Genomic DNA, 22825 nt, shown 5'->3' with positions numbered 1-22825 from the left:
TTTCCCGGGCTGCTTTCAGGATTTTCTCTTTGTCACCGAGACTTGTAAATTTTACTATTAGGTGACGGGGTGTGGGCCTATTCTTATTGATTTTGAGGGGCGTTCTCTGAACCTCCTGAATTTTGATGCTCGTTCCCTTTGCCATATTGGGGAAATTCTCCCCAATAATTCTCTCCAGTATACTTTCTGCTCCCCTCTCTCTTTCTTCTTCTTCTGGAATCCCAATTATTCTAATGTTGTTTCATCTTATGGTGTCACTTATCTCTCGAATTCTCCCCTCGTGGTCCAGTAGCTGTTTGTCCCTCTTTTGCTCAGCTTCTTTATTCTCTGTCATTTGGTCTTCTATATCACTAATTTTTTCTTCTGCCTCATTTATCCTAGCAGTGAGAGCCTCCATTTTTTATTGCACCTCATTAATAGCTTTTTAAATTTCAACTTCGTTAGATTTTAGTTCTTTTATTTCTCCAGACAGGGCTTTTATATCTCCCGAGAGGGTTTCTCTAATATCTTCCATGCCTTTTTTGAGCCCGGCTAGAACCTTGAGAATTGTCATTCTGAACTCTAGATCTGACATATTACCAATGTCTGTATTGATTAGGTCCCTAGCCTTTGGTACTGCTTCTTGTTCTTTTTTTTGTGGTGAATTTTTCCGCCTTGTCATTTTGTCCAGATAAGAGTATATGAAAGAGCAAGTAAAATAGTAAAAGTGTGGTAACAACCCCAGGAAAATATGGTTTAACCAAATCAGAAGAGATTCCAAATCGTGAGGGGGGAGAAAGGGGATAAAAAGAGGTTCAAAAAGATAGAAAGAAAAAAAAAAGACAAAAAAAGAAAAGAATTTAAAAAAGTAAAACGAATAAAGAAAAATATAAAAAGGAAAAAATATATATTAGATAAGCTAGTTAAAAAACGTTAAAAAAGAAAAGGGTAAAAGTTTAAAAAAATATTAGCAGAAGAAGAGAAAAAAATGAAAAAGAAAAAAATTAAATTAACTTCAAGAGTAAAAAAATCACAGGGAAAAAGAAAAAAGAAAAGAAAAAAACAATCACAGGGAGAAAGCCATGAGTTCCGTGCTTTGCTTTCTCCTCCTCTGGAATTCTGTTGCTCTCCTTGGTATTGAAACCGCACTCCTTGGTAGGTGAACCTGGTCTTGGCTGGATTTCTTGTTGATCTTCTGGGGGAGAGGCCTCGTGTAGTGATTCTCAAGTGTCTTTGCCCCAGGCGGAATTGCACTGCCCTTACCAGGGGCCGGGCTGAGTAATCGTCTTGGCTTTGCTTTCAGGAGCTTTTGTTCCCTGAGCACTTTCCATAGAGTTCCAGAGGACGGGAATACAAATGGTGGCTTCCTGGTCTCCGGCCCGGAGGAGCCGAGAGCCCGGGGCCCCACTCCTCAGTGCGCCCTCAGAGAACAGCTCCCAGTTACTCCCGTCTGCCTGACCTCCGGCCGCACTCCGATTCACGGAGCCTGCGTCAGGTTCAAGGCAACCCCGAGCTGTGAGCTTACTGTCGGCTCTGTCTCTGCAGCCGGCTTTCCTGTTCCAATACACGCAAGCTCTGCAACACTCAGATACCCCCATCCTTCTGTGACCCTGCGGGACCTGAGGCCACGCTGACCCGCGTGGGCTTCGCCCCGGTTTAGCCTCTGGAGCGATGTCCCTCAGCGGAACAGACTTTTTTTTTTTTTTTTTTTTTTTTTTTAAGATTTTATTTATTTTATTTGACAGACAGAGATCACAAGTAGGCAGAGAGGCAGACAGAGAGAGAGGGGAGGAAGCAGGCTCCCTGCTGAGCAAAGAGCCCAATGCGGGGCTCGATCCCAGGACCCTGGGATCGTGACCTGAGCCAAAGGCAGAGGCTTTAACCCACTGAGCCACCCAGGCGCCCCGGAACAGACTTTTAAAAGTCCTGATTTTGTACTCCATTGCTCTGCCGCTTGCCGGGAGCCGGCCCCTCCCCCCGGGGTCTATCTTCCCGTCGCTTTGGATTCACTTCTCCACCGGTCCTACCTTTCAGAAAGTGGTTGTTTTTCTGTTTCTAGAATTGCTGTTCTTCTCTTCGATCTGCCGATGGATTTGCAGGTGTTTGCAATCTTTAGATAAGCTATCTAGCTGATCTCCGGCTAGCTGAAGTAGTCTCAGCCTGCTACTTCTCTGCCATCTTGACTCTTCCCCTAATCATGTTATTTCTAACCCTGTGTCCATCCAGTCAAACTATTGGTCCCAACCCATGAATTATTATATATTGCACACCTGGCCATTTCTTTTGCCAAGAAAAGTAAAGAACTAAGTACACTGCTTGAGGTTCTACCAACTTGCAGTGCAGAGAGGGTGCAGGGGAGGACAGTTTCCCTTCACCACTATCCTCCAGCAGTGTCCTAGAAAGGAGCTGTCGTGTTGCAGGGTCCAACTTAGATGATTCCTGCATAGTGTGCAGACCCACCTGTAAACCAGGTCCAAGTCTTCTCTTTTGTCGAGTGACTGTAGGGAACTCTTCATGAAGCCTTCCATATAGGCTGGGAGAGAGGAGGGGTAGCGGTGTGGTGGGAGTCACTTCTTTGTGTCTTTACAGCTGGCTCATGTCTGAGCTAATATATATCAATTCCACTTGCTAGAATGCCTAAGCTCATAGCTTGTTGGGTCAGATACCACCCAGTTCATGATGCACAGGTTGCATGGTAACCTGATTAAGGGTTTGGTTTCTATACTGAGTAGCTGGCCAATAACTCTTTCTCAGTAAGAGAATAGTTATTTGCAGAGGATAGCAGAAAATCCAAAGGGGCTGCTCTATGATTCATATACAGGGGACTGCCAAAAGCTCAAAACCAGTGCCCCTGACTGTCACTGCCACTTTAAGCACTGTCTGATTTGTTGGGTCATAGGGCTCAAATGGCTGAGCAGCCAACATGGTAGCCTATACCTGTTGCAGTGTCTTCTCTTATTTGAAGCCTTGCAGCTTTTTGTGACTTGGTAAATGGGTCAGAATAACACACCTGAAGGAGGAAGGTGTTGTCTCCTAAATCCAAAAAGTTCCAATTGACACTGCCTCTTTCTTGGTGGTAGGAATGGTCAGGTGCAACAACTTATCCTTCACCTTCAAAGGGGTATCTCAATATGCCTAACACTACTGTGCCTCTAGAGATTTTTCTGAGGTAGAAACCATTGAATTTTCATTGAATTTTCTGGTCTTACCAGAAAGTCTAAAGTAGTTGCTGCCTTTGGCTTTCTAGGTCAAGTCAGTAAAATATCATCAATATAATGGACCTGTGGGAAATCACATGGAAGAAAAAGGCAATTGAGATCCCCACAAGTGGATTATAACATGGGGTTGGATAGTTGATATGTCTTTGACATAGGAGAATTGTTTTTCTTAGCTAAACCAAATAGCTATTGGTGGTTCTTATTAAGAGGTATAAAGGAAAATGTTTTGCCAGATTAATAGCTGCATACTTGTATACCAGCCTCCCTTTTATTGAAGGGGTACTGGATCCATAAACTGGCCCACATTGTGGGGATGGATTGAGGGACCATTACTTTCTGTTTTTATGATTCAGGTAAGACTTTTGTTCAGTTGGTCTAGTCTTTTTGTTCATATAGATCAAGTAAGAATTTAGTAGGTAAGCTTCTATTTCATTTCTAGGGACACCCTAATCAACCAGTGAGTGCCATAGATGTGTACAAGTCATACTATTCTGATTGCTGCTTTGATTCTCTTGTCTAGCACAGTAACCATATTCACCTTGTCTTTGAAGATTGAGGGCTGTCTCTTAGCCCCTGTCACCCCAGAATCCTATTACTCCCATTGCATTTATGTTTCCCAGTTTAGTGACTGTAATTCTCACTGTAAGATCTGGCCAACAGTGAAAAGTAATCATAGAACTCTTCAAGGATGCCATGGCTCCAATTACAAATTTATTTCTCATAGTAGTGGTGAAAGATATTTCTGCCCCCTCCTAGTGGGGTGAGTAGGTCTTAAGCCTTTGAATACCTTCTTCTACATTCAATCAAGACAGGTCTGGTGTTTCTGACTTGCTCATTATGGTCTGTATTTCAGTCAACCAACCAAATAAAATGTTAGAGCCTTTCCTAATGCCTCAAACGTCTTTCCACATTAAATACAGAATCTTTGCTTAGTGAACCCATATCCCTAAATTTGGCATGACCCAATTTTATGTTCCTCCCCTCATTTTCTCACAACCTTTGTATTTGTTTCCTCACAAGTTCTCCAGATTTCTGTCTATATAAAGTAGAAAACTCAAGTAGTTCTCCTGGAATGTAACACACTTCCTAAAGATGTACCTCATTGTTAGGACCTGCTGGGATTTGTATGTAGTTGGAGGTCTAGGAGCAAAGATGCTTGGCTGGGGTGGGGGGTCCTGGGGAGAATAAGCATTGTCTCACATGGTAATTTCCTGAGTCCATGCAAGGCTAATCTCTTCAGAGTGGCATGGAAAGATGGGTAGACATCACTGTGAGTTGAGGGAGCTGCCATTACTGGGTATGTGGAGGCTGCTTCTACTGTGATGAGGGTGCCAATTCTGGCAAAGATTCATCAGAATTTGGGGGCTTAGTGTCTCCAGCTTCATCAAGGACTTTCCAAATGTGTCCATCCCAGCTCATGGGATCCCACTCTTTCCCAGCCAATGACCTCACTTCAACAGTAGGCACCTTGTGGGCTGGTTCGACTGGCATTACGATTCAGCCGCTGCACAGGATGAAGTTCTGCATCTAATTAGCAGCAGTTTCAGCCCTATGGCTACAGGAGATACAGATCTCTTCCAGGACACACACAGAAGCTCTGAGGCCATTTATGGGGCACAGGAGCAGGGAATTGGAATCTCTGACCTTATCTTTTTCTTTCACTGTTTGTCCAATGACATTAGGAGCAACCGACCAACATTACATTTATTAGTTTCCCAAGAATGTTCAAAAGTACCATACACAGAGCCACCCAGCTCCTTGCTTCTTATAAGTGATTGATTAAGAGTATCCAATGCAGATATTTTGCATATCTCTCTAAATACTTGATGCATGGAGTGAGTGCTTTATTACTGGAAATACATTCATTGGTGTCTTTAAGTATAATCATATTAATCAATTTCAGGAACCCCAGAACCAATTCAGAAAACTTATCTTTATCATTCTGTTCCCCTAAAATCACTCTTGGTACCAAAATCTGTATTAGGATTTTTCAGAAAAACATAGGCAACAAGACACATGATTTATTATAAGGAATTGGCTCACATGATTACAAAGGCTGAGAAGTCCCCAGATCTGAAGTTGGCAAATTGGAGACCCAGGACAGCTAATGGTGTCATTCCAGTCAGAGTCTGAAGGCCTGAGAACCAGGATTGCTGATGATATGAGTTCTGGTTCAAGTCAGAGTCTATAGGCAGAAGATGAATGCCCACTTTGAAGACAGGCAGATAAAACAACTTATCATTTACTCAGTTTTTTTGTTCTGTTTAGGCCTCAGCAGGTTGGATGAAGGCCACTCACACTGGGGAGGGCAATGTGCTTTATTGAGTTGTCTGACTCACATGTTACTCTCATCCAGAAACACTTACAGATACACCCAACATAATATTTCTTTTTATTTATTTATTTATTTATTTATTTATTTATTTGACAGAGAGAGATCACAAGTAGGTAGAGAGTCAGGCAGAGAGAGAGAGAGAGAGGAGGAAGCAGGCTCCCTGCTGAGCAGAGAGCCCGATGTGGGGCTTGATCCCAGGACCCTGGGACCATGACCTGAACCGAAGGCAGAGGCTTTAACCCACTGAGCCACCCAGGCGCCCCCACCCAACATAATATTTAAGGAAATATCTGGTTACCCATAGCGCAGCCAAGTTGGCACATAAAATTAACCATCACACCTTCTCTGTGCCACACACTTCTCCACACAATAGGTCCTTGCCTTTACATACTGGAGAGAGACAAAGAATAAAGAAAATAAGAATGAAGAAGGGTCTTCCTGACTTGGGCAATTAGGTTGTGTGGTGACCTGCCATTACCTAACTAGGTAGGAGGGAGATAAGAATCTGGAAGGACACCCCCTCTTTCCCTATGTTTTCCCCTTCTCTCTTCTCAATTGTCCTATTCCTCTGTGTCAGGTGCCCCACCCCTGCTATGCTCTGTGTTATCATGCATGTTTATCATTAGTGGGGGATAGGAATCACATTTTGCTCCCAGTATTTCTCCAGGTATTCAATGGAAAATGTAGACTGAATAAATTTTTCATTAAAAAATAATACTGAGGCTGTACTATGTGTAGGCACCTGCATGGTACTTGCTGTGTCATAGTTTGTCAAGAGAAAGCACTGTGGGTTGTAGGGAAAAGATCCCAGTGGGCTGGGAAGATCAGGAGGCTGAACATGGGGCCTTTGATCTCCATCTTGAAAAATAGGTAGGATTTCAGAACACAAATGGGGAGGAGGGAAGATTTTCTGGGCCAATGGTTCATAGCCGTGGTGGCATATTGGAGTCACCCTGGGGAGCTGTAAGAAGAGTAATGTGTGTGCTGTGGGGCGGCCCCTCTAGAGATTTTGATTAACTTGGTCTGGTGTGAAGCCTGAGTATCAGGATTTTTAAATCTTTCCCAGGGGCTTCTAATGGGCAACCAACATTAAGAAACATCGTTTGAGTCAGAGGTGGTCTAATGAACAAAGAAGCCAGGTAAAAATGAATGCAAAGAGTATCTGGGGATGGTGATATCAGATTCCTGAGGTGGGGGGGTGGGGGTGGGAGTGGGGTGTGTGTGTGTGTGTGTGTGTGTGTGTGTGTGTACACACAGGTGTGCTGTCTTTTAAAAGAATAGGTAAGTAGGGTTCTGACTAGGATGCCAGGAAGGCCAAGGTGACAATGCTAGGAAACTACTGAAGGATTTTGAACACAGAAGGTCATAATCAAAGTGTTTTTTTTTTTTTTAAAGAGATATAATTTATAATTTGGAAATTAATTGCTTTGAAATAGAGCTTTGGCACAATTAGACATGTTGGCAAGCAGACCACTAGACTGGTGCTTCTCAGACTTTGCCGTGCATGTAAATCACCTGGGGATCTTGTTAAAATGTACGTTTTTATTCAGTAGGTCTGGGGTGGGGGCCGAGACTGCATTTCTAACAAGCATCCAGGTGACGCTGCTTAGCCATGGACCCCATTTTGAGTAGCAAAGCACGACTGCTCAGAGAGGGTTTTTTTGTTTGTTCGTTTGTTTGTTTGTTTTCTTTTACATGGAAAACTGGAGCTGAGAAACAAAACTCACAAGCTGAGAAAATGTTGGCAATTCTTCTTGGTTATTTTCCATTTTTTATAAGCTTAGAATAGGGACAGTGTCTTATTTATCCTTGTATTTGTGCAGTGACTTGACAGTGCTTTGTATGGATGGGAACTCAGTGTATGTTTACTAAATGAATGAATTATTCCTTATGATTAATACTGTAATACTACTTAAAAAAATTCCAGCTCCCTCCTAGGAGCCATGGTCCTATTTCCCAGTTTGTTCCCTCCATTTCTTTTGGAAAAAGATCCATGCTAATTTCCTCTGTGTTATCTCTGCTTATGATGTTTTCTTGTTAATTTTAAATAGCTTCAATTATGGGGTTTCTACAGCAGTTGTAGAATTCTGACAACTTTAACATTTCTTATTGCATACTCTGTATAACTTCGTTATTTTTTATTGAATTTTACAAAAAGTTACTCTTCTATAAAAGAACTAATCAAGTATGTGAGTCCTACATGCACACACATACACACACACACTTATATAAATATATAGTCTGTCCGAATTACATAGATTTCAGTTCTCAAGGAGACAGATATAGTATTTCTCAGTTTAATATGTCTAGATGAAACACATTTTCAAATATTTTATACTAACCTCTATGCTTTAATATCAAGCAATCTATCCTTCATTATGTTAAATGCATTTAAAAAAAAAAAAAAGTAGCCTGTGCAAAATCCATAGACGACTCCCTGGCATACAAAATGGGTTCATCCCCATAAAAATGCAAATTAACTGTGTGCAAACATAAGCCTTGAGCATTTGTATAGAAAATAAAAAAAAGTCTTCTAACAGAGCCCCAAGGAGCTCTACCAACAATGAGCTGATCCCAAGCCACCATAATGGCACTGGATACATTACAGAGTCTTTCTCTAAAGATATTTCCTGAGTATTTAACCAGAAATTCAAAAGTTTTTAATCAGAAAATGGTCTGCTTGAAAAGAATTAAAGGCCTAGTAGGCCTTTGCAGAGCACAGTAGCCTAGCCCTGTCAGTTTGAGATTACATGGGCATTGTACATTTTCTGAATGAGAGCAGCAATGGTGCAGTAATTGGCTCAAACTCTGAAATGATCAGTGAACAAAAAGAAGTAATTATTTAACCAGGAGCAAGCAAGAGCTTCCCAGCAGCCTCCGGTGGTCTTGTCTCAGGGCTATCTGGAACTGTGTGTGCTCAGCTATGTTTTAAAACCTGGCTCTGGCCGTCACAGGTTGTGGCAAATGGTTGGCAGAGCCAAGCTCTGGCCAGTTTTTACCCTCTGCCGGGAGAACGTGGCTAAAGGACCACGTTTGGTGGTCCACGTTTGGACCAAGTTTAGGTTGTGTGTGTGTGTTCTTGTTGTAAAAATCTGCTAAGTATAATGTATGCGTTACTCTATTTAATTCCCCTTCATATTCTTTAGTGAGTGAAAATCACCAGAAATAATCTAGGGAAACTGTTGCCATGTGCATTGGGGAGACCCCAGGCCCTGAGACCTTGGCCCAACCTGTCCCTGAGATGTCCCTGGGGGCTCAGTCTCCTTGGAAGCAAAAATTCAGGGAGGGAGCCCACATAGTAGGAAAGTTGATGACAGCAAAATTCTACTCTTGGAATACGACAGCAGGCAAGCCCAAGGGAGGGCTTCATGCCCCAGGGTTTGGGCTTCTAGCCTTTATTGACAGTGTTACCCAGGGGGTGGAATGTTTATTACTTAGGGAGGAGATTTCTTCACGAGCAGGTTTCGAGCTTTTCTCCCTTGTAGACAGAGTTTTTGGCCTTCTTTGTCTCCGCCCTGTCTGGTTTGGTTTCTTATGACTTTGTTTTGGAGTGCTCTCAAGGATAGGCCTCTGACTCTCCTGTTAGCTGATATTGAACTCCCCCTTTGCTGGAAAATGGCCACCAAGCATCCTCTTAAAACCTAACTGCTTATTCTAACAAAACTGCCTCCCTCCCCTGTCTGTTTCCCAAAACATTATATCATTTAGCAAATCACTCCGATATGGTTAATCCTATGGCTGCCTCTTTTGCTTCTACTCAAGGCAAGAGTAGAGGGGAGAGAAGCCCATACAGATCCCTGGGGCTTAGGAGATCAGGCGGAAGCCAGGCAGAAGGGCCAACGCTCTGTGCAGGATTTGAGCCACTTTCCCTTGCTGGGGAGTGGGACTTTCTTTTCCCCCTCTGGGATTCTTGGGGGCCCTGCTCCTTTTTCTCTCCACCTTTCTTTTACTTTCTTTCTATAACAGCACTGTCCTTAATGAAGTCCTACTTCTCCTATTCATTATTACCAACCTTCGGACCCACACATGTTGCTTGAAAGCGAGTCTTGAGCACATAATTATAAAGCCAATTGACTCACGTAACATTTTACTTACTCTACAAGTGCAGTTTTCCTAAATCTTCCCAAGGCAATGCAGTTTGTAAATTAGGCAATTTTCATGTTGGCACGCCTTCTGAAGTCTGACCCAGTGTGGCAGTAGGAAGTGGCAACTGTTCAGGTTTTCCTCCTTCAACTTCATTTTCTCTCCTCCTCTCTGTCAGTGTCTGCCTTGAGCAACACTGCACTTTAGGGGGTGAGTAGAGAAGGAGTGGTGGGTTGGTGGGGGAGGAGATGCTGTGTGTATTTTGTCTGAGGTGGGATTCAGGGGAGGAAAAGGTCCCAGGTAGAGAGAATCTCCTTGGCTCTAGTAAACCATGTCACCCAGAGGCCTGTGCTCCCGCCCGGCAGGGAAGCAACAGAATTAGTCTCTTCCCCAAGACTAACATAGATTTAATAGAGGAAGTCACAGGACGGGAAGTGCCTTTTAGACCGGATTCAGGGAAGATCCACAGAACGATGGGCAAGACCTGATGGGCAATACCCTGGCCCAGAAACAGCCTGGTTCTGGAACCGAGAGATGGGCCATCCTTAGTGTCTGGATATCTTGAATACCTCTGGAAACCTTGACATACACCTGGAGGGGAGTGTGGGACCCCAAATGGATACAGACTAACTTTCTGCCTTCCTGATAGGAAGAGAAATGACCTTAAATTATTTAAAAGTAGAGTTCTCACTCTTGCACATGAGTTTATAGACTTAGACTCAACCTGCCTTCTAATAGGCTGAAAAGAGTATGTCCTGAAGGGTGATCGGCCTTCTTCTCATGAAGCCACTTGTATTATAAGTCTTTTAAAAAAGAATTTCCTTTTCTCTCTGCCTCTCTTGCTTCCATTTAGTTCTCTCACTCTTTTTCCTTTAGTGGTATTATTAGAAAACTTGGTACTTCCCCTACTTTATTTTAGATTTTAGAGAGAGAGAGAGAGAGACCGCACAAGAAGGGGGAGTGACAGAGGGAGATTGAGAGGGAGTAGAAGATTCCTCGCTGAGCAGGGAGCCTGATGTAGGACTCAATCCCAGGACCCTTGGGATCATGACCTGAGCCAAAGGCAGATGCTTAACCTTCTGAGCCACCCAGATGCCCCTTGGTACACCTTTTTATTTTTATTTATTTATTTTTTTTAAAGATTCTATTTATTTATTTGACAGACAGAGATCACAAGTAGGCAGAGAGGCAGGCAGAGAGAGAAAGGAGGAGGCAGGCTCCCCGCTGAGCAGAGAGCCCGATGCGGGTCTCTATCCCAGGACCCTGGGATCATGACCCGAGCCAAAGGCAGAGGCTTTAACCCACTAAGCCACCCAGGCGCCCCTGGTACACCTTTTTTTTTTTTTTTTTTTTAAGATTTTATTTATTTATTTGACAGAGAGAGCGAGCACAGGCAGATAGAGTGGCAGGCAGAGGCAGAGGGAGAAGCAGGCTCCCTGCCGAGCAAGGAGCCCGATGCGGGACTTGATCCCAGGACCCCGAGATCATGACCTGAGCCGAAGGCAGCTGCTTAACCAACTGAGCCACCCAGGCATCCCCTGGTACACCTTTTTAAATGGAGAGGGTAATGAACTCTGAAATAAAGCCGGCAATCAGAATGCCTCGTTTATGCAGTCAAATGCTCTACCACTGAGCTATACCCCCAGAATGCCTGGTTTATGGAAACAGGACAAAGAAGCACACTGGTGACTGCTGGAACCCGGAAAATTCTGTATTGCTGGTGAGAAATGGACTAAAGCCACAGGGGCCAGTCCTTTTTACCTGCCAATGTGAACAACTCTGAAAAAGACCTGGAGCCTTTTAATCCATTTATGAACATGCGGGAAGGCCTCGATTTACTAGGGGCAAGATTAAATTTTTTAATACACATAGCCAAGAACAGTTCCTGAGCCTAGAGAATGATAACCTCTGCTCCTGTCCCAGTTAGGACCCCTTAGGTATGTTGCTGGGCTCCTCTGATGTCCAGGGTGAGGACTGAGTAGGTGACAGCCTGTTCTCAGGAAGCTTCTGGTAATGCCATGGCCTCTCACACTCGAAGACTTGCACCTGCTAGGATTTCAGGGTCTCTCGGGAGATTCACAGCCTCGATCCCACCAATTGCCATTCTGACTCTAGCTCAAAGTGGTAAATAAGCTTGAAGACAGAAGTTGAGGGAAAGGAGGGGTAAAATTAGCACAAGACTGTGACTGTTTAATTTTTCAATACTAGTGAATGATAAATTCAGGAGTAGACTTTTCTGGTAAATTGTTATGGTAAACTCAGTTAAGGCTCCACATTGTGATTTTAAGAATGTCTGGAAAACATGGAGTTCCTTATCTTGAAGGGAGCCTTGAACATTAAGAGATGCAGGCCTAGCTGAGGGCAGACTAATGCAGACCATCTCCAGGTGGGGATGGCCCAGGACTGGCCTAGACAGGTAGACAGCGAAACCTGTGTGGAGAAGCCCTGTTTGTGGGAGAACTGTCATATACACGGTTACCGGCAAGGCCAGAAAATTCCAGGAGAATACAGAAAGCTGTAATGAAAGTTGGGAGTCAGGAAAAACACTGAGAAAACAGCCAACTTGAGCCAGGAATTAAGGAAGAAAATAAAGGCTATGGTCAGACAGGCCTTGAAATTCTGAATGTTAAGTCTATGTGGGTAAATTTTCAGGTGCAGCTGGGGGTCTTGCCCCTCTGGGTGTGAAGGAAGTTGAATGGAATCAGGTGTGCACCTTGGCTCTGCGAAAACAGGCCCCAGCTCACCATGTGTACCAGCTTCTTGATTAAAACCCTTCTAGGCATTGAGGCGCCTGGGTGTCTTAGTGGGTTAAAGCCTCTGCCCTCGGCTCGGGTCCTGGGATCGAGCTCCGCATCAGGCTCCCTGCTTCGGCGGGGAGCCTGATTCCTCCTCTCCCTCTGCCTGCCTCTCTGCCTCCTTGTGATCTCTGTCTGTCAAATAAATAATTAAAACAAAACAAAAACCCTTCTAGGCGCTTGGCGCTTTTCCGGTCTCATACTCTTCGCCAGTCCTTGGATTTCTCTCCCACACCCTGGTGAGGAATCTGCCTCCTTCACCCAGCATGGTAAGCTCAAGATCTTTTCCAGGACTGTCTCTTTCTTTTCGTGAGGTATGTGACTAATTGCTTGCCCAGCTTTTGCCTTGTCTTTACTGATTCCACTTAATGAACATTGTTCTTACTACTTTCGTGCTCCACCGGTGATAATTCTAATTGAAGAGACCCTTTCATGAATATAAATATACCATGGTGCTAAATGTGAACACCCATTATATTTTAAATTTCTTAATCTCCGCAAACGTTCTACTTTTTACCTCTCTGTGAATGTTTTGCATATGGTAGCCATTTATTAAACCTCGAGTAATGACTCTTAGAGCTCTGTATCTGGCATACTCTCAGATAAATTGGTCTTTCCTAACACACTTGTCTTCTACATTTCTTATCTTCCTTTCTTTTAGGGAGCTATCGTTTACATTAATGGCATTCAGAGATCTTAACTCTAGAGTCTGGTGGGCTTTGACCATTCTCTACAGCTATGTAACTCCCACTCAGATCAAGATCTGGAACAACTCATTTATTTGCAACCCTTTTAGTCAATTCCTGGGTCCCCAGAATAAACTAGTGTCTGATTTCCATTGCCACAGGTTAGTTCTGTCTGGCCTTGCCTAAATATAAATGAAATAATTTGATATGTGCTCATTTGGGTCCAGCTTCTTTTTTTTTTTTTTTTTTTTAGGGATCTAGTCCTGTTTCTGGTTTGTTGCTATTATGAATGACTTCTATGATCGTTCTTGTATGTTTTTTGTTTTTGTGAGCATACTTATATTTTTTGGGTAAATATTCAGAAATAATATTGCAGGGTCATGTGGTATTTCCAAAGTGGTTGTACTATTTTACGCTCTCATTAGCAATGTGTAAGCGTTCAATTGCTTGCCAGCAATGAATATTATCTAGTAGTTTAGCCATTTTAACAAGTAAAACTGCTATCTCATTGTGGCCCTAAATTGTGTTTTCTTGATAACTAATGCTGCTGCAGTTTTTTATACGTTTATTAGCTATTGTATCTTGTGAAGTATGTGCAAATATTTTATTTATTTGAAATTGGTTGTTGGTCTTATCAAATCACAGGGTTTTTTAAAAAAATATTTTTGGATGTTACTTTTTTGTCCTATATATAAAAAATATTTCCTCCAGTCTGTAGTTAAAGTTTCTTTATAAGCAGAATTTTCTAGTTTTATGAAGTCTGATTATTCTATTTTTAATTTTGTGATTTTTATATTATCTCCATCTTTGTTTTCACCAAGGTCACAAAGATATTCCAGGACTTTCTTCTTTTAGAAAAAGTATGTGGAATTAAACAAAATAGATGAACATAGGGGAAGGAGGGAGATGGCTGAGAAAAGAGAGGGGAGCAAACCGTAAGAGACTCTTTTTTTTTTTTTTTAATTTATTTTCAGTGTAACAGTATTCATTATTTTTTGCACCACACCCAGTGCTCCATGCAATCTGTGCCCTCTCTAATACCCACCACCTGGTTCCCCCAACCTTCCACCACCCGCCACTTCAAACCCCTCAGATTGTTTTTCAGAGTCCATAGTCTCTCATGGTTCACCTCCCCTTCCAATTTCCCTCAACACCCTTCTCCTCTCCATCTCCCCATGTCCTCCATGCTATTTGTTATGCTCCACAAATAAGTGAAACCATATGATAATTGACTCTCTCTGCTTGACTTATTTCACTCAGCATAATCTCTTCCAGTCCCATCCATGTTGCCACAAAAGTTGGGTAAGAGACTCTTAACCAGAGAACAGACAGGGTTGCTGGAGGGGAAATGGGTGGGGGATGATTAAATGGGGGATGGGTATTGAGGAGGGCAGTTGGGATGAGCACCAGATGTAGTATGTAAGCGAGGAATCACTAAATCTTACTACTGAAACCAATATTACACTATATGTTAACTAGCTAGAATTCAAATAAAAGCTTGGGGAGAAAAAAGTATGGCTTTAATGTTTATGATCCATCTCAAATTAGTTAGTTTTTTTTTTTTTTAAAGATTTTTATTTATTTATTTATTTGACAGACAGAGATCACAAGTAGGCAGAGAAGCAGGCAGAGAGAGAGAGAGAGGGAAGCAGGCTCCCTGCTGAGCAGAGAGCCCAACACGGGGCTCGATCCCAGGACCCTGAGATGATGACCTGAGCCAAAGGCAGCGGCTTAACCCACTGAGCCACCCAGGAGCCCCTCAAATTAGTTTTTGTCCTGAAGTCTTTAATATCTCTTCCTCTAAATATTTGATATTTTCTGGTAAGGTATAGTTCAATTGTATGAAAAAACAATTGTATTTTGACTGCTTCTAGTGTTTGTTGCTAATATATAGAAATAAAACTGATTTTTGAGAATGTACTAAGTTATTTATTAACTCTACTAAGTTTTTGAAAGATTCTTTATGATTTTCTATGTATACAATTGTGTCATCTGTGAATATAAATCTTACTTTTTCCTTTTCTCATACCTGTTTTTGGTTTCCTTGCATTTTTGATTGGCCAGAACATGTAGTGCAATGTTAAATAGGAATGACTAGAGTGGATATTTTCACCTTGTTCCTGATCTCAGGGGAGAAACATTTAGTATTCCAGCATTAAGTATGAGGTTATCTCTTCGTGTCTTTTATCAGATTAAAGAGGTTTCTTCAATTCCTAGTTTGCTGAGAGTGTTCATTCTTCTTAAGAAATTATCAAACGGGTGTTAAACTTCGTCAAACATTTCTCTGTAACTGTTATGACAATCACATGATTTTTCTTTTTTATCATTTCCAAGTCCCTTCCACACATTGTTTTGTTTCATTTGCTAATATTTTTAAGGATTTTCCTATCTTTGATCCTAAGGAGTACTGCTCTATTTTATTTTCTTGTGATAGCTTTATCAGGTTTTTATTGTCAGAAGTTATATTGGGTTTGTAAAGCAGAAAGTCTTCACTCCTCTATTTTATGGAAGTTTGTGAAGATTGGTATTCTCTCTCATTCTGAGACTTCAATTACATATATGTTATGCTATTTGATATTTCCCACCAATATCAGAAGCATTTTTCATTTCCCCCATTTCTTTCCTTCTATTATTTGAATATTTTCTTGTAATTTATTTTTGAGTTCTCTGTAACTTTCTTCTCTTAAGGTTATCTGATGACTTATTTCTAATACCACATTTTTCCTTCTATTTGGTCACCCTTAGTTTCCATTTTTTTTCTGCTGAAATTCCTCATATGTTCACACATGGTGGTTATTTTTTCCACATAAGCATATTTAACATGTTTGTCATGCTTACTTTAAAAAATTCTTGTCTGCCAATTCAATATCTGGGTTTTCTCTAGTTATACATCTATAGACCCATTTCCCCCTTTTATTTGGGTCATCTTTTCATGGTTCACTATTAAGGATTTTTATTGTAACATATATGTGTAAAAAAGAAAAAATCTCCAATAGAAACTGAAGTAAATATGTATCCTCAGAAAAGGCTCAAGTTCTACTGCAGTTTTTATATTTCTTTTGTACAGTATTTATATGTTTGCCCACTAGTACATTGGTACTTTGCTGTCCTCTTGAAAATAGGATTCTGTCCAGTCTTATATATGGTATACCCAAATCAGGTATTTAAATTTTATAGTTCCATGGAAAATAATACATCCTAAAACTATGGGTGAAAACCAAAGGTAACATCTCAAAGGGAAACAGACCTACTTTCTGCCCCTTCCTTCTATAGGCTCATATATTTAGTGCTATATACAAATATAAATGATTGTGATTATTGAAATTCAGTGTTAACCATAGATCTCTGAACAATAACACAAAATTCCTTTCTCACTGGATCACATTGTGATTAGGAGTCTGTTCTCAGGTAGAATGTAAACTCCCTAAGCTTAGTCTTTTTACATTCACTCTTGAACTCTTTTAGTCTCAAGTAGGAAGGCACAACAAAAGAAACCCTAGACCCCTTTGGTTCTTTGTTTATCTAACTGTGCTAGGGCAGACTTATGTTGAGGGGTACATCCAGAGTGATGTCAGGACTTCAGGGTCCCATGTATTTTCAGTGAAGAGGTAAAACCTGACCTTTAGCTAAAATAATTCTGATGACACTTCTTTCTTGAGAAGTCTGATAGCAGAAGTTACAGTCCTCTCTTTGAATGAATGTGGGAGGGAGGGGAAGAAACAGGCTGATTTTTTGGTTTGTTTGTTTTGTTTTTGTTTTCATTTTTTTGTTGAGGACTTTGACATTTCATAACTGAATGATTGGTTTGAGAGGTAAGAGTCCTGTGGCACCTTTCCCCACCACCATGAAATGTCTCAAGCTCTTCTCTATTTTTGAATCTTCTCACAGTGTGTGTGTGTTTTTTAAACACAAAAATAGGTTTTGTGTGTGTGTGTACATGTTATTTTTGGACACTGATATAGACCTTAGTGACCTTTTTTATTATTGGTCCTGGATAAGGATGATTTCAAAACTCTTAAGGAAGATACTCAATGATATTTGTTATCAGGCTGCCAAAGAATTGACCTAGGAAAAACCTTCTTGAAAATTATAGTGATTAGAACTAAAGGAATTATAAATATGAAAAAAAGATCTATATTGTCTCCAGAGGTAGGTGTGAAAAGATATTCATTTTCTAAATTACCAGAGGAAAAAATATTTTAACAGAACTAATTTAAAATATTTTTATATCCTATTAAGGAAGGAGATGGTTAACATAAATATTTATGGGAATAAACTCTTTGTTTCAGAATTGTGTTAGGACAGAAAAATATTCCTACACAAAGCCTTTTCAAGTGAGAAGAAAGTGTGAGGGATTGATAATGTTTCTGATGAGTACCTCAGCCGTGATTCTGGTCCAGATGTTTTATTTCCTGTGATATCCCTATTTAATTAGTACCAGATTCAATATAGTCGCAGATGTGAATTGGTGAAATGACGATGATGAAACCATTACACTGTAGAATTGTTTTAACTGTACAAGTTATTTTTTTCTTCTTCTCTAATGGCCGATCGTGCACTCTTCTCACAAATAAAATTTGTGCATCTGGGAAAAACTGCATGTTGTATTTGGTAATGGTTGCCTTTGAGATTATTTATCTTAAATAATTTTGGATTTTCTAGATGTTTTGTGTAAACTTGAAGTTGATAAAGTGGTCAAACAAACAAAATGACAACACAGTGGATTAGAAAATTGTTCCACATAAAACATTGAATTATTGGGTAGAAGTTTGCTTGAACTAAAGATTGAAGCATTCACATCTCAGTGTTAAGAAAAGCAGATGTGTTTGGTTTTGGATTAGAATTCTAATTAAAGGCTCAGGCTGCAGTATGACGATTCTTAACTATTTCTGAAAAATTTATCTTAGTTCGCTGAACGTGCTTTTATTTCTTCTTTTACCCTCCGTGTATCTTTTCCTTTTATACTGTCTGTGCCAGTCAAGTCATCAAAGTCTGTTTCTGCCATTTCCCAAGGAGTTCTTTGTTGTTCCTAAAATTTATTATCAAGGCTGTAATTATAATCTATTTGATGAAATTAAGAAAAAGTCCAAACAGTAAAACACATTCTTACTGTCCATAATGGTTTACATGGAAATAATCTGGATTTCTACAAAACTATAGTCCTTATTTCTTGTATTGTAATGTGCAAAGATGAATTCTCACCGTACAATGGAACTGAAACAGCAGATATCTGTTTAGAGTCTTATATTTGATCCAAAAGATTTTTTTGGGGGTGGGCAGGGAAAGAAATATGAAGATATTATCATGACATTGTTTCATTTGGATCCTAATACTACAGTAAGAATTCCAGAAATGCTATCATGATGATGCTCTAGTGTAGTATTTATAAATCTAACAAGCAGGGCATAAAAGCTGTTAATATCTCCAATAATACCTTTCCTTCTATAAGCAGGCTATACTAATTCTTAGAACAAACTTGCTAATGGTTAAGCAATTGTATGTGTTTGATTTTTGTACTTCAAGGAACCACTGGGTTGGGTATCTTAGGCTTTCTTAACTTTAACAGTGCAATTTTGTTATTGCCACTGGTGGTGATGTCGGTGGGAGTTAAGCAATATGCTAAGTAGATCTCTTATATATAGATCTACATAAATCTCCCTCCTGATACGTAATAAGGGGCAAGGGGGAAGAGGTTTGTGCTTCTGTGCTCAGTGGTAACTATAAACGGACAATTGCAACAATCATGGTCTGATAAGGACAAAGCAACTGAGGGGTCAGACACTTTGGTGATAAAGGTCTAGATCACGTCACCAGATAAACAGCCTAGACCAGCAAAAGTGCTAGCTGAAGGCAAAGAAGCCATAGGCTGGCTAGTAATAAGCTTTAATTATAGCATTTGGGACCAGTTGTAGTGGTAGGGATAGGACTCATTGTGCAAACCATTTTTATTATTCTTGGTGACTAAAATTAGCCACTTTTTGAAATAAGTGGTTCCTATCTTAGGGGAGAAATGAGATTTTTTTTTTTTTCTTTGAAGAAGATGAGCAAGAATCTGAGGTAAAGTGTTGTTCAGTTTAATCAGATCCCTGGGTTTACTTGGCCAAGATTTTGTGCTTGATGCTGTGGATGAATCTCCAGGAATATTGCCTGGAACAAACTGTATCTTTCTAGACCCTAAAGCGGCAGTTTCCGTATTCATCAGAGGGACGATCCTCGAACTCCACAGTTACCTTATTTTGGGGGCAGCTGTTCTCAGGTCTTCATGTTCTCAGGTCATCCTCGTGATGACCTGGCATTATTTTCCCTCAGGTGTCCTACTAAGAGCGTCTCACCTCTTTTCCTGGACCTTTGTTATTGCCAGTAAGGCCCAGGTGACATGGGACCTGCTGAGTTTTCATGTACTAATAGGCTGAGCCCAACTACCTTCTGGTGGGAAGGTGGAGAATGCCTGAATTTGCACTAGCCTGCTGACTTGCCTCTTCTGGCAGGTGTCCCATAAGCATTACAGTGTCTTGGGGTTTTTCTGGGGACCATCAGCTTGGCTGGTGTGGTGCAACCTGGAAGTGTCAGGGACTTTGTGTTCCTGGGGCAAATGAGCCTGTGATAAATCCTCTTCCTTCCATGTCTCTGTGGACTGTTAACATAACAGTGGTTCCTACTTCCTTTGTGAAGACCTCTCATGAGACCGAGTCTTTAATTGCATTTGGTGGAAAGCTGGGAGTAACTTAGAAACACTCCCCACCATTTTCTCTCCTTTCTTTCTTCCCTCCTTTTCTTTTCCCTATTCCCGTTTCCCAGGAATTGAAATCCCTTAAAGAGTATTAACTTGTAGATTTCAGCCACTAAATATTGGCTATGAACACTTTTATAGAAAAGGGGCCAAGGCAGTGATGCTTCAGGATCTTTGGTAATCTGATAAGAGAAAAGGGTCGGCCTTATTTACCATAAGTCACATAGTCAAATACCTAGTTCACTATGTTTTGTTGTATATTTACCAATCCATTTCCAGCCATCCAGCAAGGACAGTTGCAATTGTCTTTGCAGGATGTTAGCTGGTGCCCAGAGAAATCATTAAGAATATAACGGAATACTGCCTGAGCTTTGTGTCTTGAAGACATTTTTTATAAAGATCAAAACTTCCATGAACACAACTTAGTGATGCTTTTATTGCTGACAAATTGACAGGAGGGAGCTAGAATTACATAGAAGCAACATTTCAAGAATCAAAAAGCATTTTTTTTTTTTTTTACAGCATATTAGAGTTTTGATAGGTCCTTGAATTGTAGGATACAGCTTTTGGAACCTTTAAACTTCCTTGAATGAGGTACTTCCCTCCAAACGCTGGCCCTTTTTAGGAGATGAAAACTAAAAATCCTGTCTGAAGGGGCGCTTAAGAACTCTAAGTATGTAATAGTGACTTAGGATGGAAATAGCTATTTTGACCTTTATACTTTATTGTTGGCTAAAAATCAGAAATCGTACCGATCAGCTTTTACTTTTTCAAGTATTTTGAAATTGTAAAAAAAGGTTACATTTTCAGGTGTATTTAAAAAGAACAAAATGCACTATAAAATGAGATGAACGGACTTATATTCCGTTGAATTATATCCTCTACCTCTTGAAATTTTTGATTTATAGAGTTAAACTAAGGAAATAATGAATTTTCTGAATTGAGTTCTCAAAAGGCAATTCAGATCACAATACATCTTGTAGAGGAGTACCATTGGTGAAAATTGATTAAGAATTTTTTGTAATCTCAACTCTATAACTCTTAAGGGGAACCACATCCTCAGATCTCTAAGCACAGAGTTAGAAGAGTTAGAATATTTTCCAACATTGGAGAAAATCCAACATCCTTGACAAAGTATTTTATTAGGTTTGCCATATGAAATTACCATTTTTGTTTCAGCCTAAGCAAGGATATAAAATGAATGTGTGCACATATGGAGAGCTTAAAAAAGAAAACACAATCACTATATGGGTTTAATAAACACCATTTTAATGCTCTAAGAAGGATAAGGTAAGCAGCCACCATTAGTTAAACAATCTGAGTAAGAGGGAAAATGGTCCTTGAAGAATCATTAGTAGTGCTTAGGGAATTTGTGATCCTTATTTTGTAGGAGTGAAGTTAGGTACAGGGAATATGGCGATATTTTTTATTGCTGTGTAACAATTTGCCATCCAGGTAGCTAACTAAAGCAACACAGATTTATTAGTTCACAATTCTATAGATCAGAAGTCCAGGGGGGCTCACTGGATTCTCTGCTTACAAGGTCAAAATTCAAGGTGATGGCTAGTTGGTCTCTTATGCATACTTCTAGGAAGGAGTCTGCATTCAGGTGTATTCAAGTTGTTGGCAGCACCCAGTTACTTGGAGCTATATAGATCTGAGGTCCTCATTTCCTTCCTGCTATCAATGAGGCACACCTTCACCTTCTTGAGGTCCCTCCATCTGCAAAGCAGCAACTGTGCATCAAGTCCTTCTCTTTAATTATATCCCAACTTTTTCTCTACCAAGGCAAGAGAAGTCTCTTTACCTTTAAAGGTTGAGATGATATCAAAGGACCACTGGAAAATCTCCCTTTTTACAAGGTAAACTGTGCCACGTCCTATAACACACCATAGGAATGATATCTCATTAAATTCACAAGTCCCAGTGATAAGGTTATAGAAATGTAGGGGCTATTTCTAGAAATTCTGCCTCACAAAGTAGTTTTGTAGTTTTGAGGATGTAATATCAGAAGATTAATTAAAAAGTTTACCTTCTGGTCCTTGCTGCTTTTCCTCGACAACCAAATTATCTGCCGCCTTCTTATTGCCTCAGTAGACGATGGCTGGATGGAAAACAGAAATTGACTGCAGTTCTTCTTGGCATTTGTTTCAAGAACATTTGAGCCTGAGAGAGTATGTAGAATTTTCCTGGCTATAAATATATATATATATAGTCCCAAGCACAAAAGAAGCAGCATATTCTCTTATGCTAGAGCTTCCTGGTTGAGGATGAGGCAAGTGTGAGGAGAGCAGAGACATTTAGGGTGACAGATCATTTAGGGAGTCAGCAAATTTCTTGAGCTGGAACTGCTGTAAAGTTTATCTAGGCAAAGAGGGGTAGACTCTACATCATGAAAACTTATTGAATATGTGCCACAGAAGCATCTTCCAGTCACCAACGGCAAAGAGCCTTAAGGACCAGGATTGTAAATATTTCAGTGACAAATTGTGGGGACTCTAAGATGACATAGGACTTCTTCCCAGGCTTTCCTTAGCAAACCCCTATATCAGATTTCAGAACTATGGCTTGATCCAGTGAGAGGAACCCCCAGAGTACAGGTTAACTACAGATCAAATTGTTTCAGAAAATGAAGTTCCACTTTGTGTGTGTCTGAGTAGGTGGACCTTGACTCTTTTTCACTACCTTCCCTTTTTCTTCTTACCTTCTACTCCTTGGTAACACAGAAAAGGGCGGGGGGATATCTTCTCATTTACAAACACTGGAGGATTACTGCTTTCAGCAGGATGGAAGTTGTAGATGGTTAAATCACAAGAGCTCTAAAAGCTAATGAAATTAAAAAGTTACAGGTGTGTGCTCCAGAAAGGTTAAACAATGCAGAAGCCATTGACTTCGGGCTGTATCCTGTTGTACTGATGTGTTGTCTCCTGTGGGTGCTCTCTTGGTTCAGAGATGGAACAGCACGTCTACATTGGGATTCTGGGCTGGAGATAACAAGT

Source organism: Mustela lutreola, chromosome 7 (genome assembly GCF_030435805.1).
Source record: "Mustela lutreola isolate mMusLut2 chromosome 7, mMusLut2.pri, whole genome shotgun sequence".
NCBI classification, from domain to species: domain Eukaryota; kingdom Metazoa; phylum Chordata; class Mammalia; order Carnivora; family Mustelidae; genus Mustela; species Mustela lutreola.
This window is presented reverse-complemented; position numbering follows the sequence as displayed.